At 42.4% G+C, this 16,003-nt stretch overlaps 1 protein-coding gene across 4 annotated transcripts in view; it reads left to right on the top strand.

The window, feature by feature from the left end:
* The window catches only part of RAI2 (retinoic acid induced 2), a 130,177-nt gene that overhangs the window by 74,323 nt on the left and 39,851 nt on the right, over positions 1-16,003 (top strand). Inside the window, exon 1 of one of the 4 annotated variants that reach the window (XM_043998645.1) lies at positions 4,559-4,580. The exons of the other annotated variants lie outside the window; for them this stretch is intronic. The gene's annotated coding sequence lies outside the window, so the exon portion shown is untranslated. Of the gene's footprint in view, positions 1-4,558; positions 4,581-16,003 lie in introns of those variants that run through there. 4 annotated transcript variants of the gene reach the window in all.

Below are 16,003 nucleotides of genomic sequence, written 5' to 3'. Positions count from 1 at the left end.
GCACTTGAGCCATAGGTTACTAGGTTACTTCACAACACACACACACACACACACACACACACACACACCCTGAAGTTAGATCTATATCATATCCTAACATTTCTTGAAAGGAACTTTGTGTGACTAGGTACACTTGACATAATTTCCAGTCAGCTCAACATCTCTGACTCACTCACTCCCTCAAACTTTCTAAACCAAACAGTAAAGGAAAACGACTGTCTAAATTATGGTAAAATGCACAAGTGCCATGATTTTGTATTCTAGAATTGCTGCTACTGGGCTGGCCAGCCAGAGAACCCATTTGATGTGGTAGAAAGAACATTTTAGGGCCATTCTTGTAATGATGATGCCAATTGCACAGGATAGAAAGAGTAATTAAAAACAGGAACTTTCCTCTCAAGAAGAACTGAAACATGTTCTTTGTTTGAACAAATTCAAGGCTGAGAGCTTAAATTTGAGCCAGTGGACATTCTGGTGAGAACAGAGTGGAACTGATGGGCACAGTAAGGCTAGGTTAGGTCTCCTGCAGGCCTTGTTAATTAGTCCCACTTAAATGTATTATCTTCTTTGCCTCCTTAGCATCATTGTACTTGGCTTGAGATATAGATATATGCATGTATGTGTATGTGTATATGTGTGAATATGTGTGTATGTTTATGTGTATTTGTCTATATGTTTATTGCCTATGCATATGTATGCACATATGTATGTATATATGTGTACACACATATACATATATCCAACAATATATGGTACATATATGTAGTGCAATAATGAAGGGGTTAGATCAGATAATACATATATATATATATATATATATATATATATTGCACTATATATATGCACTATATGTTGTTGTAGGTAGCACTATAAATGTTCTTGGGCAGTAGTGACAAACTTAAATAGGAAGGAACCACTAAGCTGCACAGAAGGATCCCTGTGGGCCCATAGCACTCAGTAGTATATTTGGCACTTTTGTTCTTTGGTCTTTATTGAATATCACACCCTCATGATATCCAACTAGGCAAGTATAGATTGAATACCAAATTATTGGCCTCTGAGGTCCTCTCCAGCTTTAAACCCATGCCCCTATGAGCTTTTTTTTTTTTTTTAGTGAGGCAATTGGGGTTAAGTGACTTGCTCAGGGTCACACAGCTAGTAAGTGTTATGTGTCTGAGGCCGGATTTGAACTCAGGTACTCCTGACTCCAGGGCCGGTGCTCTATCCGCTGTGCCACCTGGCTGCCCCACCCCTATGAGCTTTTGCTCATGCTCATAATGAAGGGGTTAAATCAGATAATCCTTAAGACCTCTCAACAGTTGTAAATCTTATGATGGTATTATGGGAAAGTGGTGAGTTCCCTGTCATTGGAAGTATTCAAGTGGCTGGATAAGTACTTGTTGGGAATATAGTTGGGACTTGTGTTTTGGCATGACCTTCTGGCTCCAGACTCTACAATCCCTGAAATCTCATTGTCAGGATAAGACTCTGAAACAATAGGTGAATAAATCCCTTCTCACTGTATAAAAATCAAACCTGTTCAGTCCTTGAGAAGAGGAACCAAGTCTTCTATTTTTTCTCTCCCTCTCTTCTCTCCCGTCTCCCATCAGTCGCTTTTGCCCATGACTTCTGAAAGAAATAACATAAATCTCCAAGTTTATAGGAACCAGTAAGGTCATCTAGTCCAACCCTTACCTGAACTATGAATCCTGCCCACAACATCCCTGACAAGTGGTCACACGGCTTCCAATTAAAAACCTCTGGTTGGAGGAAACTCAGCCCTGAGGGACCTCATTTCATTTTTGGACAGCTCTTATAGTTGGAATGAAATTTTTCCTTATGGTCAGCCAAATTCTGCCTCCCTGTAACTTCTCCCTGTCAATTCCAGTTTTGTCCTCTGGGGTTGAGCAGAATAAATCTAATCCCTACTCCACATTGAACAACCCTTCAAATTTTCCCTGCTTCTGTCTAAATTGCCTCAATTCCTTCCACCTCCCCTCATATATGACATAGTTTTGAATCCTCTCATTATTTGAGAATCTTAGAATCATAAACCTTTGGAGCTAGGAATGGGGGCAGGAGGGGAGAGGTATTTGGCCTTAGGGCATTAGAGGTCATCTGGCCCAGCGATTTTTATGTTTTAAAGGGTGGGGGGTGCAAATGGAGGGGGGAAAGAGAAGTTGGAACGCAAAGTTTTTTAACAATTGATGTTAAAATTTTGGTTTTTTACATAAAAAAAGTTAAAGAAAAAATCAGACCAAGAAAGATAAAGTGGACTTACCCCAAATCACACAATTAGAAGCAGAACTTGGATCCAGGGCCTTCTAACTCCAAGTCCATATCATAGGATAATAAGTGAATGGCTTGATTGTTATTATTGTTGTTATTATTATTACAACTCCCTCAATTTACATAATATAACTGGATTTCAGCATGGCAGTCTGACAAAGGCAAAAGTTCCTTCTAACACTTGGGCTCTTGTCTTTCGGTGTTTTGGTCCAAGTTACAGGCTTCTTAAGGGCAAGCAAGAATTTTGCTCTTTCTCTCTCAGAGTGCCTAACACAATATACAACACATAGTAAATTCTGAATGAATGTTTGTTGAAGGAATGCATGATGAGTGAGGTTTTGCCAATGCCAGATTGCAAATTCTTTGCTTCCCTGTGGAGTGCCAGGGATAGGTTTCTTCCTCACGCTCCCATACCTCCCCACATGGTAGGACTGCCACAAGAGACTGGGTATTCCTCAGAGATTAGGTTGGCCTCATGCAGAGTGGTAAAGTCACTATCTTTCTCTTCCATCTGGCAGCACGCACCACCAAGTGTTTTGAATGAGTCAATGACAAATGTCTTTCGGTAGATATGTATGCAGTTTAGAAGCAAGGACTAATCAATCCTGTTAATAAATCTATTTCAGGTAGAAAGAACAGGTGGAATGGTTCATTTCCCTAAGGAAAAAGGGACATGTTCAATCCAGGAACTTGGTTATAAGTAGTTGAGTTGCTTCTTCATGTGTCACTTTTAGTCACTGTGTCTTCTAGTCTTCCTCTCTGAAAGGTCAGTTAGCAGCATCTGTTGCATGCACAGTGCTGTCTTGGGGACTAGAAGGTGAAACAAAATAAAGAGGTATGGCCAAAGGACTAGGGTGTGGAAGCTCTGGACTTTGCCATGGGCTAGTTTCCTTCAGGGACCAGTATCTAAGTGATGTTGGGAAAGGCCAGAATTTGTGTTCTAGTGCCTCCCATTAGAAGAAAAGGCAATGAAGTGTCCGTACCTTTCAATCCTGAGATACTCCTGCAGGGGATATACTTCAAGGAGGTCAAAGATAGAAAGAAATGCTGTATATAACAAAATTTTCATTATGGAACTTTTTAATTAATTTTTTTTCAATGAACAAACATTTATTTTGTGCTTTATGTGGTAGCAAAGTATTGGAAACAAAATGGGTGTCCATCAGATGGAAAACAGTTACACAGTTTTTGACCCATACATGAATAAAGTACTGTTGAGTAACAAGAAATTCTGTCTTCAGAGAAACTTGGAATGATGCATAAACTAATGCTAAGTGAAGTAAAGAGACCAGGAAAGGCCTACACACACACATACATGTGTATGCATCTATATATGTGCACATATGTATATATAGTCATAAATATAATTGAACATTGTATAATTATAATGACCACTCTTGACCCAAGAGAAAAGTCCAGAAAATGCATCACCCTCCATTCATTGGAGAGGAGCAGGGGATATTACATATGCTGTTAGATGTAGTGAAAGAGTCATTTTTGCTGGACTGTTTTAGGTTTGTTGTTTTTGTTTTTATCATTTTTACAAGAGACTAGCTGAGTAGGGGAGGAAATGATTACTTGGAAATTACTGTGATGTCAAAACAAAAGGGCAAAATAATAGGGCAGTGAATAGAGTGCTGAGCTTGGAGTCAGAAAGACTCTACTTCTTGAGTTCAAATCCGGCCTCAGACACTTACTAGCTGTGTGACCCTTGGCCACACCCTGTTAGCCTCAGTTTCCTCATCTGTAAGGTGAGCTGGAGAAGGAAATGACTAACCACTCCAGGAGCTTTGCCAAGAAAACCCCAGAAGGTGACACAAAGAGTAGGACAGGGCTGAACAGCAGCAATAACAAAAGGCATCAACAAAACTATAATAAAGAGAGAAAAAAGCAAAAGGGAAAGCAGCAAATCTTGTGGAATAATTAGACATCGAAGACAGCTAAAACTCAAATGGATCAAAGCGTTGATCTGACGCCAAACTCTGATTTCTTTACCTGCTGACATAGTTTCCTTGGGAGCTCAGACTCCCCCTGCTTTGAAGGGCTCTGGCTCTGTCTGGTTTTGCCCTCAAGGTAATTAATCTGCCTTGATCTGTTCCCGTTCCCAATCTAAGGTACAAGTCCCACCTGCTAGCCTAGGAGGAGTTGAACCTGACAGACCTGCACAGCCTTGTGGGCGGGAATAGGACAGAATACTGAACAGTTCTGTTTCATTATGGAGAATACCTCAACACATCTGACAAGAGCAAGACTCTTTGCTGGACATGGTTTCCAGGTGGGCTGTGAAATAGGTAAAGTTAGTTTCTTGTACCTTCGTGTGTGTGTGTGTGTGTGTGTGTGTGTGTGTGTGTGTGTGTGTGTCCCTCTAATCAATAAGGTCTCCAGTATCCTCAGGATGTCTATGTCAGCTTGTCACCTGGCCTACCCTTGCTCTACTCCAGAATTCTCTGTCACTGCTCCAAAGTCCTATTGCTTCAGTGTCCCAATCTCCCTTATCTGGTGCTAAGGACTAAGAAGACTGGAATGTTACCCTTCTCAAGGGCTATTTGGATTTTAAAAGAGGATACTTGTAGGAGCAACAATTTAACTACAAAAAATAGTAGCATTTGTTTAAGTCCAAAAAGCTATTCCAGTTGTAGAATTTCAGATAGGGGGCAGGTCATTTTGGTCGGCCTCGCACCCACCTTCCTAGCATCCCTCAAATTACATCATATTATGTCTGTGACAAGATTCATTTCTGTGCCACTGGCAATTCTCAGCATAGGTATCAGAAGCACCAAGCATTTCCTTATGCTGTCTCTCAAGGTGGATTCATGGGGTGGGGGGGGCAGAGAGGGAGAGAGAAGATGCTCTGAGTTTGTGTATAAGGTTTATACTAGCTCCATCTATGGGTTTAATTGAGAATCTAGATTTTTAAAATTTCCTCCCACAAGATGGTTGGAGTTCATTTCTACTCTTCTCAGGCTTCCTCCATAATCCCATTCCTTCTGCCCCATCAGGAGCCAGAGAGAAATGGCCAAATTCCAGCAAACTAGTGGACACTTTTACTCAACCTAATGGTTTCTTTACTTAACTAATGGCAATTGTACCAAGCCAGTCAACTCCCAGGGCTCATCTACTCCCCTTGCATCACTTCAGTCTTCCTCCTAATCCTCATCCCTGTTGCTCTGGACAGCAACCAAAGCTGTCTTGGTCCGATGCCATTACATTATGACCAATGTAAGCATCTGTTTGATCAACCAATTAAGCAGAGGATGTTAGCATATCTAATTATTTTAATAGTATTTTATTATTTTCCAATTGGATGTAAAAACAATTTTTAACATTTTTTAAAATTTTGAGTTCCAAATTCTCTCCTTCCTCCCTTCCTTCCCCCCTTCCTGAGACAGTAAGCAATTCAATATAGGCTATACAAGCGCATCAAATTATGCTTGCCTTTTAGACGTCTAAAACTGGATGTCCTCTAAACATCTTTAACTCAACAGATCCAAAACTGAACTCACTATCCCCATCCCCTCACCCAAACGTTCCCATCTTCCAAACAGTAATACTGTTGAGGGCAGCACCACCCTCCGAGTCAACCAAGCTTACAACCTAGGTGTAGTATCATCCTCTCTCAACCCACTCCCTACATACGAGTCAAACACTGTCATTCCTACTTTCATAATGTCTTTCCTGTTCATCCCTTATCTCCTCTGATGCACCCTGGTGCATACCCTCATCACCTACATGCCTAGATATTGGCTAAATGTGAGTCTTTCTGCCTCGAGTGTCTCCCCACTCCAGTCTATTCTCCACTCAGCTATCCAAGTGATCTTCCTAAAACACATGTGTGGGGGCAGCTAGGTGGCGGAGTGGATAGAGCATCGGCCCTGGATTCAGGAAGACCTGAGTTCAAATCCGGCCTCAGACACTTTACACACTTACTAGCTGTGTGACCCTGGGCAAGTCACTTAACCCCAATTACCTCACCAAAAAACAAACAAACAAACAAACAAAAAAAAAACACGTGTGACCATATCACAAACACACCCCCATTCAATAACCTCCAATGGGTTCCTCATCACCTCCAAGATCAAATACAATATCCTACTTAGCCTTTCATAACCTGACCCCTTCCTGCCTTTCCAATCTTGTTCCTTACTCCCCTTGCATACTTTTTTTTTTTTTTTAGTGAGGCAATTGGGGTTAAGTGACTTGCCCAGGGTCACACAGCTAGTAAGTGTTAAGTGTCTGAGGCCGGATTTGAACTCAGGTACTCCTGACTCCAGGGCCGGTGCTCTATCCACTGCGCCACCTAGCTGCCCCACCTTGCGTACTTTTTGATCTAGTGACATGGGCTTCTGTGCATTGCTCACATATAACAATCCCACTTCCAAGATTTTCTACTAGATAGCCTCCATGCCTAGAGGGCTCCCCTCCTCTACCTTCAAGGCTCAGCTAAAATTTCACTTATTGCAAGAATATTTTCCCAGTCTTTCTTAATCTTGCTGCCTTCCCTCCGAGATTACCCCCCAATGTATCCCGTATATATCTTGTTTATAACTAGCTGTTTGCATGTTGTCTCCCACATTAGATGGTGAGGTCCTGAGAGGCTGTTGGGTTTTTTTGTTTGGTTGGTTTTTGGTTTTTGCCTTTCTTTGTATCAGCAGCACTTAGCCTGGTGCCTGGCATATAGTAAAGGTTTAATAAATTTTAGTCAACTCTGGAGAACAAGATTGACTCTTGTTCTCAGAGCAAATTGTTAAGGGTCTCAATATCTTTTGATGATCTAGATGTATTTTAATATAGTAATGAAAGGCAGTGGAATTCAGTGATAGTCACTACTTTTCAAACTGGAAGATGCAGGTCTGAGTCCCAGCTATGCTATTTACTAATCATGTCACTCTAGAAGTAGGATCATGGAAAACGCCTCCTTCACAAAGTTTGTTATGAGAAAAGTGCTATGTAAAGTATTATATAACTGGGAACTGAGGTTGTTATTCCTCTTAGATAGCGTTGTTATTGTCCTTCATTCTCCAAGAGGACCGTGACATCAGGAGGTGATGTCATGACTTAAAGTGAATTGGATTTCAGTGAGGGAGGACTGTGCCAGGTCACCAACCTCACTCTTTCCTCCAGAGTCATCTGGGTCCAGTGGCAAGATAAACATTCATCAGGATGACTGAAGACAGCCTCTGAGGTTCAAGGGAATTGGGGTTAAGTGATTTGCCCAAGGTCACATAACTAGTGAGTGTCCGAGGTGAGATTTAAACTCAGATCCTTCCCAACTTCAGGGCCGGTGCCCTATGCACTCCACCACCTAGCTGCCGCTCAAATAGTATGATCATAGCTGAAGAAAGAGCCTCAGACTTTGAGTCAGGAGAGTTCTGGGTTCAAATCCAGCTTCCAAAACTGTGTAACCTCAGACAAATTGCCTCTTTTATCTTATTAACAAGATGGAGATGTTATCTTACCTGTAGTCCCGACCTCACAGGATGTTTATGAAAATTCAGCGAAATACTATATCTACTGTGCTTTGTAAATACATTAATTTCCATGTAAATACCCCCTTATTATTATCAGCAGCCTACAGACAAGTAAAGAAAGTAATGAGTTGAAGAATCACCAGCCCAGGAACTAAACTGAAGATCAGTCAGGGATATTGGCAGACTGATAGGCATATAGTGGAGAAGCTAGGTGGTGCAGTGGATTGAGTCCTGGGCCTAGAATCAGGATTCATCTTCCTGGGTTCAGATCTGACCTCAGACACTCACTAGCTATGTGCAAGTCACTTAGCCTTCTTTATCTCAGTTTCCTCATCTATAAAATGAGCTGGAGAAGGAAATGGCAAACCACTCCAGTATCTTTGCCAAGAAAACCCCAAATGGAGTCACAAAGAGTCAGACCCAACTGAAAAACAACCAAAACACTACAAAAGCATATAATAAGAACATATATAAAGAGATAGAAGGGGCCTTTGACCCTCCCCCCACCTTTTTTTTTTTGGTGAGGCAGTTGGGGTTAAGTGACTTGCCCAGGGACACACAGCTAGTACGGGTCAAGTGTCTGAGGTCAGATTTGAACTCAGGTCCTCCCAACTCCAGGGCCGGTGCTCTGTCCACTGTACCACCTAGCTGTCCCTGCCTCCGCTTTTTATTTTTGGGGGGGGGGGGTCAAGGCAATGGGGGTTAAGTGACTTGCCCAGGGTCACACAGCTAGTATGTGTCAAGTATTTGAAGCTAGATTTGAACTCAGGTCCTTCCGAATCCAGGGCTGGTGCTTTATCCACTGTGCTACCTAGCTGCGCCCCCCCCCTTTTTAATAGATGAAGAAACTGAGGGCTAAAGAGGTTAAGGGACTTGCCCAGTGTCACCCAGATAATAAATGGCCAGGTGAGGATTTGAACCCAGGACTTCCAAGTCCAGCATTCTTTCCACTGTACCACACCTTTTATCCTATTGTTATTGCGTGCCCATATGTGGATATGCAAACACCCCATGATGGCTAGAGGAAGTCCACCCATAAGTGTTTAGTAAATAAGATCCAGAATCTCCATTGGGATCAAGCCAAATATAGTACAGCCTTCATTCTTTCTCCACCCCCCCTCCCAGATTCACCAGACTGATTTTGTATTGTTTATATTATATTAGCTCTGACAAGATGCCTGATGGAAGATAAATACAGTGAATTAGTGAGAACTTCAAAAGGCAGGCTTAGCTCTAGGCCCCTTCCTAATGGGGCTGGTCTCTGTAGTCTGCTTGCCTGCAGGCCAGAGGGCTCTTTGAACAAAACAGAATGCCAAAAAGAAGATTCACGGCCTAAAACCTGGATCTTCCCAAGGCTAGGCTTTCTGTGTTTCCTGCATACTTCTCAGGGTGGGGGTTTATTTTTTTTTTTAGCCTGATGAACTGAAGTGGTGTTTATTTTGATTTGTCTCTGAGTCGGAATGGGAGATCTCCAAAAAGAAACCCCCGCTGTGATTCAGCACAGGACTGGATCAGATTCCGGATGATGTAAATAATATTCAAAGAACATTCCTCAGGGTCACAGTTAGAATTTGGCAAATGGAAGCATTTGACTGTCGTCCTGACCATCTCTTGTCATTCTGCTTTTTTGGAAGCTGTACCATGACCCCTAGCAGGGATCTCTGTTGGGTCAAATGACAGTCTGCTTCTCCTGCAAGATGCGGATGATGATCCAGTATCCCCTTCAGAAGGGGTATGGAGTTCAAAAAACCTTCTTTACATGCGGACTGTATTTCAAGGCATTGGGCTGTGGAGACCTCGGGAATACAAATATGAAAAATTACACAGCTCCTGTCCTTAAGAAGCTTATGACCGGGGACAGCTAGGTGGTACAGTGGATAAAGCACCTGCCATGGATTCAGGAGGACCTAAGTTCAAATCCAGCCTCAGACACTTGACACTTACTAGCTGTGTGACCCTGGTCAAGTCACTTAACCCTCATTGCTCTGCCAAAAAAAAAAAAGTAAAAGCAGCTTATGACTTAGTAGACAGGATATGAGGTGTACAAAAAAATAATTATCATACGGAGGATATGATCAGGACAAAGAAGAGATCCAGATGGGGTACTCTAGGAAAATTGGGGAAAGATCACTTTCAGTTCAGGGGATTAGAGGATGATCAGAGAAACCTTCATGAAGGAGGTGGAATCTGTTGGGGGGGAACCCCAACAACAAACAGCATTCTATAAATATTATATTCTTCCTGGCCTGTGTCAGAGGCCAGGCACTGTTGGAGGTACTGTCTTTGGGGTAGAAGAACACCTTAGATGTTTTAGAGAAACAGCTGAGCTGAATGCAATTTATTTACATGTTAGCATCTTCCTCAAAATACATACTACCTAGGCAATCATACTACCAGACAGGAGACCTTTTGTCTGTTCCCACAGCCTAGGAGGAAAAGAAGGAGAAAGGAAGGAAGGAAGGAAGGAAAGAAGGAAGGAAGGAAGGAAGGAAGGAAGGAAGGAAGGAAGGAAGGAAGGAAGGAAGGAAGGAAGGAAGGAAGGAAGGAAGGAAGGAAGGAAGGAGGGAAGGAGGGAAGGAGGGAAGGAGGGAAGGAGGGAGGGGGAATGGAAGGAAAGAAGAAGGAAGGAAGGATTTATTAAGTACTACAGGATGGGGCAAAAGTCACAAATATTTAATAACTCCTTTATTTTTGTTTTTAATTTACAATACCATAGCATCATATACAGTATATATAGAAAATGAATTTGTATTACATGTAAAAACCCAAATCTTTTAAATGGCAAAAAAAAAAGAAAAAATAATTTTCAAATATCAGGCCCCTTCATAACTTTTGGCTTACCCTGTATATGCCAGGCACTTTGCTAAGTGCTTTACAAATATTATTTCATTTAATCTTCACAACAACCCTGGGAGGGAGGTGGTATTATATTCCCATTTTGTAGACAAGGAAACTGAAGCAGACAGAAGTTAAGTGATTTACCCAGAGACACACAGCTAATTAAGATTTGAACTCGGGTCTTCTTGAATCCAGGTCCTAGCACCCTATCCACTATACCAGTGGTGTCAAGCTCAAATAAAAAAGGGTGGGGCAGGGCAAGGCACTAAGGATTCCTACAGGAATATATCGACTTAGAAAACTACATACTGACATTATCAAAGTTCTATTGTGTTTTTATTTATTTTATTAAAAATTTCCCAATTACATTTCAGTCTGTTGTTAGGGCCATGACAAGGCCCCACATTTGACATTTCTGCATTACGCTACATGGCCAAAGAGTGGCCCTCCTGGAGACCACTCTTCCAAGAGCACACAAACAAGAGCTACCTCAACACTGCATACCTACCTCAGTAACTGATGAAGCTGATAGAACCTCCCTGGACACTCTCCCCCTTCATGGTGAACCAACTGAGGATGAATTCCTCTGTGATCCGGCCCATTTTTACCCAGCCAACAACATTGCCAAACAGGGCTTATATTCCCCTACTCATAGTCAGAAAGGTGATTTGCCCAGATTCTAGTACCTACTAAGGAAGGCCCTGTCATCCCTCACCACCTCCCTCAAATTAGATGACTAACATATGTTAATGATGGAAATTTTAATGTTTAGTTTTTATTCTTTTGATTTAGGACAAGCAGGGAATAACACGTTTTATGGGAAAGACGCAGATGCCAAATCTCCCTGTTCCCAGTCCCTGAAATGATACTAAAAACATCTGGGAGATATCACCACCGCCACTACCATCACCCCCTTATGAAATGATACTCACACAAGGCACGGTATTTTGTTTTGTTTTGTTTCGTTTTGTTTTTAGTTAGGCAACTGGGGTTAAGTGACTTGCCCAAGGTCACACAGCTAGTAAGTGTCAAGTGTCTGAGGCCGGATTTGAACTCAGGTCCTCCTGAATCCAGGGCCAGTGCTTTAACCTCTGCGCCATCTAGCTGCCCCGAGGCACGGTATTTTGAGAGGCATCATGATGCATGGAAAGAGTTGGACTTGGATGCAGAGGACTTGGATTCAAATCCTGATTCATTACCTATGTGACCTTGGGAAAGTAGTTTAACCCCTCTGGTCCTCAATTCCTCATCTATTAAGTGAGGAGGTTGGATAACATGAATGTATAATGTACTGAGGAAGCACTGTTGTGTGACTTCCTCTAGGGGTAGCTAGATGGTGCAATGGATAAAACTGTGGGCCTGGCATCAAGGAAGTCTTGAATTCAAGCCTATACTCAGACCCCTACTATGTGACCCTGAACAAGTCACTTAACCTCTATCTGCCTCAGTTTTCTCGACTATAAAATAGGGGTAATAATAGTCCTTAGTACCCAATAATAGTACCCAAGGTTGTTTTGAGGATCAAATGAGATAATATTTGTAGGGTGCTTAGCATAGTACATTACATATAGTGCTTAATTAATGCTTGTTTCATTCCCCTTTGTTATTGTCATCCAGTCGTTTCAATCATGGTCAACTCTTTGTGACCTCATTTGCGGTTTTCCTGGCAAAGATTACGAAGTGGTTTGCCGTTTCCATCTCCAGCTCATTTTACAGATGAGGAAACTGAGGCAAACAGGGCTAAGTGATTTGCCCAGGATCACACAGGTAAATAGTGTCTGAGGCCAGATTTGAACTCAGGAAGATGAGTCTTCCTGACTCCAGGCCTGGCGCTCTATCCACTGTGCCACCCAGCTACCCTTTTTCATTCCTCCTCTCTAACTTTGTTCATAGGCTTATGCGTAGGAGTGGAGGAAGCTGATATTGTGTATGTTCTAGGGCAGATGTCTGGCAAAAGATGACAGGGATGAAAGGAGAAGGGTACAAAGTATTCAAAGGCAAAGAACAGTGTTGAGTTGAAGAGCTATAGAGTTGAGATTGGGAAGGGAGAAAAGTGAAGTCAGATGAGAGGGCAGGCTGAGAGAGTATTGAGGGATAGAGGACTCAGAGGGCTCCACAAGAGCAAAGAAATGGTTTAGGAAGGCACAGGTAAAGATGGAATGACCAAAGGAGAGAAGAATGTGGTTAGCAAAGAGAAGGTTGTGGTTTCTAACTGTGGAAGTAGAACACCTGTGCATAATGGTAAGATTCCCAAGGGGGAGCCTCAATGGGATGGAGTAGCCCATGGGATTCCAGTAAGCCAAAGAATTAGGAGGGTAGAGAGGGAGTATCTAGCCTACGTGAATATCAAAGACTCCTATTTTAAGGGGAGAAGATGGGAAGGAGAGGAAAAGAGTAAGCCAAGTGCTGAACTCCTTGAAAAAGGCAAGAGACCATAGGGTCGGTATAAGACAACTAGCATGATTCAGAAAACACAAAAGTACTTGTGAGAGGACAGTAGCAGTGGTTGCAATGAGTCCCATTGGTCAGCAGCTTCTCATCAGGCCTGAACCAGCAACCGTTAAAAAGGTCACACTGAAGCTCACCATTATTAATCTGATCCAGTGCCTTATATGCCTTTCATGGACACATTATTGATTATAGAGACATCTGTCCTAGAATGCACACAATATCCACTTCCTCCATTTCTATGCATAGTCTGATGAACAAAGTTAGAGAGGAGGAATGATAAAGGGTAGCTGGGTGGCACAGTGGATAGAGCACCAGGCCTGGAGTCAGGAAGACTCATCTTCCTGAGTTCAAATCTGGCCTCAGACATTTATTTACCTGTGTGACCCTGGGCAAGTCACTTAACTCTGTTTTCCTCAGTTTCCTCATTTGTAAAAATGAACTGGAGAAAGAAATGGCAAACTATTCCAGTATTTTTGCCCAAAAAAAACCTAAATGGGATCACAAAGAGTCAGGCATGACTGAAAAATGACTGACCAATGAGTATAATATCTTAGAAAAAAGGAAATATGCTCACAGTTAAAACCTTATAAGTTATTTAGACTGTGGTTTATCAGATTCTTTTTAGAGGAGGGAGTGATCATGAGCATGCTTGCCAATGGCAGGGAAAGAGGAGAGTGTATCATTAAAAGGGGAATGAGCCCAGAAAGGAAAGGTTAGGTGTGCTATTTCATCCATCTTATGTCACAGTTTTGCCTGGCAGTCAAACATTGTTTATTTTAAAGCATGATACAGTCAATCCCCAAACTATGAACACTGGACTTGAGTTTCTCTTCTAAAAGAAAAACTTCTCCCCTGTCAACCTTAAAGATGTCCTTAATAAGTATAGCACCAAAATGAGGAGCCTTGGGGTCAGGTAGTGGTATAGGAGGGGTTCCACCAAACTAAGGAGGGGAAAATTGGTCCTCATCAGAAATAAAGCAGGTCAAGGTTCCCATGTTGATCAGCAGCAGGATTGAGCCCATGTCTTCCAGCATGGTTAGATGGAAAGACCCAGTCTTAAAAAAAGAAAAGACAAGAAAGGAAGGGGGGAGGGAAAGGAAGGGGGAGGCAAGGGAAAGGAAGGGAAGAGAAGGCGAGGGAAGGCAAGGGAAGGCAAGGCAAGGCAAGGCAAGGCAAGGCGAGGCGAGGGAAGGCGAGGGAAGGCAAGGCAAGGCAAGGCAAGGCGAGGGAAGGCGAGGGAAGGCAAGGCAAGGCAAGGCAAGGCGAGGGAAGGCAAGGCAGGGGAAGGGAAGGCAAGGCAAGGGAAGGGAAGGGAAGAGAAGGGAAGGGAAGGGAAGGGGAGGGGAGGGAAGGGAAGGGAAGGGAAAGGAAAGGAAGGGAAGGCGAGGGAAGGGAAGAGAAGGGAAGGGAAGGGAAGGGAAGGCAAGGCAAGGGAAGGGGAGGGAAGGCAAGGGAAGGCAAAGCAAGGGAAGGGAAGGCAAGGCAAGGCAAGGGAAGGCAAGGCAAGGGAAGGGAAGGGAAGAGAAGGCAAGGCAAGGCAAGGCAAGGCAAGGCAAGGCAAGGCAAGGCAAGGGAAGGCAAGGCAAGGGAAGGAAATGAGAATGAGAGGAGAGAGCAAGGCAAGGCAATAGAAGGCAATATTTAAAAGTATTCTTCAGAATCTCCACAAAGCTCTAACTCTTCATTCTTTGTTAATTAAACCTACTTTTTTCCTCAGCCCCCAGAAATCAAGGTAAATATTAATAGAAAACTTGACTTAATTTTGCATTGATACCATTTTGTTTTTGCTAGATCACTATTTTCTACTATTTTTCCATTGCATTTAAAATGCAAAGAACAACTGTGGAGTTGAAATGGCTAGCTATCAGGTTGCGATTGAAGATGAGCTAAGAAAGCACCAAGGGGTGGAGAGATCAGAGGCTTCCGGAGAAGGTAGAATAGGTTCAGGAGAGATATGGCATAGGAAGAGATGGAGAGGAGAGGAGAGGAGGTTATCACATAGAGCAGGGCTTCTTAAACTTTTTCTACTCATGGCCCCTTTTCACCCAAGAAATTTTTATGACCCCAGGTATGTAGGTATATAAAATAGGTATACATAACCTTTTATTGTTGCCAAATTTTTTATGACCCCCATATGGGGTTATGTTGACCCCATATGGGGTCACAACCCACCGTTTAAGAAGCTTTGACACAGGGGATAATTATTTCTGTTGAATTTCTGCTACCTTACGAGTTAAATAGGTTTTTGTGGTCTGGCCTGGGAACCTAACCACCATAACACCGTTTCTATGGGAAAATGCATTATGCTTTCCAAACAACAGACTTACAAATGAAATTTTGGAACATAACTATTCATAAGTCAGGGACTGCCTGTACAAACAAATGCAGACTCATAAATAAGTGTTTATTGGCATTACCTACAGCCAAAATGTTTAAAACCTTTGTTTCTGTGTTGTGTTCTCATAGCTTTGCCAAATGAATCTAGAGTTTGTTTTTGTTGCTGCTGAATAAAATTTACCTTAATTGTAACTTTCCCAGAAATGATCTTTTAACCATATTCAGAAGTTCCTGGCCATTCATATATTAAAAGTAAAGAGAACATACTACTGGGAATGAGGAAACCTGGGTTCCTGTCTTTGGCTCTGCTACTAATTCCCTCAGCGAGTCATTTATTTCCTTTTCTGCGTGCCTCGGTTTCTTTGGGTGTAAAATGTAACAGTTGAAATTTATGTTTCCTAAGGTCCCTTTTTACCTTTTTTCATAATTCTTTGGTCTTTGCCTAAAGCATCACAGTGTAGTAGAAAGAGTTCTAGACTCAGTTTTAGAGGATATGGGCTTGAGTCCTAATACTAGCACTTACTTCCAAGTGACTTTGGGTAGTTAACCACTGTGGGATTTAGTTTCCTGACGTGTTGAATGAGAAAGGTTGGACTAGATGACCTCTGAGGTACCTTCTG

The sequence above is a fragment of the Dromiciops gliroides genome, chromosome 3 (assembly GCF_019393635.1).
Source record: "Dromiciops gliroides isolate mDroGli1 chromosome 3, mDroGli1.pri, whole genome shotgun sequence".
NCBI classification, from domain to species: domain Eukaryota; kingdom Metazoa; phylum Chordata; class Mammalia; order Microbiotheria; family Microbiotheriidae; genus Dromiciops; species Dromiciops gliroides.
The sequence above is the reverse complement of the archived record's forward strand: the minus strand, read 5'-3'. Positions and strand labels throughout refer to the sequence as shown.